Here is a 2,823-nt window from a genome sequence, read left to right as displayed (position 1 = left end):
CGGACACACACACACACACACATACACACACACACACACACACGCACGCACACACGCACACACACACACACACACACACGCACACAGGCAGACAGCCCTGGGTTGAACTTGAGATGAGTTATGGAAAGGAAAACAGGAGTTGGGGGTCAGACCGTATGAGGTCAACCTGGAAGAATCTACAGTCTTTCTCAAGGTCTCTCTCTCTCTCTCTCTCTCTCTCTCTCTCTCTCTCTCTCTCTCTCTCTCCCTACTCTGCTTTAGCCCCAAATGCAACTTATTACTTGTATCTCATATTCTGTGTAAGACTAACTAAACAGACTTATCTTGTTTATTTTCCAGTATAATGGGGTGTGTGGTTTGCATGTGAGTGGAATAATATTGTTCGTTGATGTAGCTGCTTTCTACATGAAGTGTTGTCCGAGCAGCTGCTGAAATTCGTGTCTCAGCACCAGGAGGTTGTACAGCGAGTAGGGCCGTGGGTACGAAAACACAGAACATCAGTACCAGACAATTCTGCAAAACACTGGGTTACGTTCAATGACAACAGTTCTTCACATCAATGTTGTTCTTTGTTTCTGCTTTATCTCTGCCTGGCATTTATGGTGCCTATGGTTAAGGTCAGGCAATCAAAACACTCATGCGAAGGTTAGTTAGAGGTTGTGGATATAATTAACACTTGGCACCTGATGAACTCATTATGCATAAAAATCCACTCTTCTCTGAGTCCTAACTCAGTCAGATCAGAACAAAAATTCAGGATACATTCCCTTTTTGGGATTCTAAGTTACTAAGTTACTATTTCCAACAATAGTGACAGTTCTAATATCCCCAGAACTTATTGTAGATGGACATCCAACATATCTTTGAAATTATGTAGAAACAATGCACCACATATTTGCAGATTTTACCGGACAAAAATCATGTGGAAAAGAATCAAAGCAAACCAGTGATCATAGTCTGCACTTACACGGGTACAGTGTGAACAGGACCTGCTTATAGATGATTCACCATGCTTTCAAGTCACTTGGCCAAAATGTAATAGTGCAGTGGAGGAAATATTTGTCACCCTGGATGTGGAGCGGCCTTACTGTAAAGAGCAACTGAATATTCCACCAAAGGAAAGTGGGGAAACCGGCAAGAGACAGATTTTCATAGACTGGTCAAAAAAACACACGATTTTAGTCACTTCGAGATTCAAAAGTACTGTATCCCAATGCAATGCATCACGTGGGGAAGATGATGTGACGGAGGTTTTGTCCAGTGTGTGTGTGTGCGTGTTTGTGTGTGTGTGTGTGTCGAAGTGACGACTGAGCTTGCCACCCAGGCTCCAGGACAGGCATCTTCAGACCAGCAGCGAAGAGATGTGGACGACGATGATGATGACGATGATGGTGGTGGTGGTGATGAGGAGGAGGTGGAGTGTGTTTACATGTTTAGATATCCCAGAGGCTCTCCACAGGTCAACAGGTCAGTTAGCCACCCGGGAAGCCCTGCTACATTCCTCACTGTATAGTTCTGTGAGTGTGTGTTTGGTGGGGCGAAGGGGTGGGGGGGTGGGTGGTGCTGGGTCATCTGGAGGCCATGCATCAGTGTGAATGTAAGAGCGGTTGCTATTGAAATGGATGAAGCTCTCTTTCTGTTGTCTTCTGTCAAACGTTGGGTTTCTCTAATCCACGAGGACAAAGACAAGCCGGCTCCTTTAATCATTCCTTAATCATTTCCTCTGTCTTTCCTTCACCTCCTGCCTCAACTTCTTGAGGGAGCGTAATGCACATTTTAATTTGCTTCATACATACAGTATCACTCCCCCTCTGAGCCTGTGTACTGTTGTGTGTCTCCGTTCAGGCTGTGTCCTCTTTTTTTGTGCATGTTTCTGGAGAAAGGAATTAACGTGGTACCGCCTTACCTCTTATTACCTTGACTACCATCAGGCTTCCAAGCACACTGGTTCCGGCTGAAGACATACATCTTTAAACACACCTCTCAAATATATAATTAAATTTACAAATAATTATGATAAAAACCTCAGCAGTGTCATGAGAACTATATTTTCAGACTACTTTCATTTTAAGCAAACGTCACTCAAATGGAAGAAAAAGTGCATTTGATGTTATGAGTCAAAATAAACAACCGTGTAATGTAAAGGAACATGTTAAATTAGCAACAACATTGCTTATTACTTTTTGGATCTTTTTGGGGATTTATAGCTATAGGAAAACATATATACATATATATGTATATATATATACATATATATGTATGTATATGTATATATACATACATATATATAGGAAAATATGTATATAAATCACTAATACTTTTAATAAAGCACTACTCTTAATTCCCACTTGCAAATTCTCCATCAGCCCCTTGCCTCTGTTCTCACTGCCATGACCACATTAAGCTCCTATAGCAGTTACATTACCCTGGTTGACTATTTCAGCAAAAGGGGCCCAGGGTGTACGTACAGTAAATTAAAACAACAACAAATTAATTTAGGAATATGACACATCTAAGCACCGTCCTGAACCAGGGCCCGTTTTCTCAACAGGGTCTCCACATCAGGTAATAAAGCAAGGCCCACTTTAAAGCACCTCATCGCGTTAGTTGTGTGATTTAGTGGTGCATGTTTAGAGTTTTCAATTAATCAAATTCCCCGCATATTATCTGACACACCATCGTCATACTTAAGCTTTCGGGGTCTCTGGAGTTCTAGGATCAGTTTCACAATTTGCATCACCGTTAACTCTACTCACTGCAACAATAATAACCTAGTATCTCAGAGATTTAAGGATTCATTATTTTTCTTAACCCTTCCTTACT

The sequence above is a fragment of the Scophthalmus maximus genome, chromosome 17 (genome assembly GCF_022379125.1).
Source record: "Scophthalmus maximus strain ysfricsl-2021 chromosome 17, ASM2237912v1, whole genome shotgun sequence".
NCBI lineage: Eukaryota > Metazoa > Chordata > Actinopteri > Pleuronectiformes > Scophthalmidae > Scophthalmus > Scophthalmus maximus.
This window is presented reverse-complemented; position numbering follows the sequence as displayed.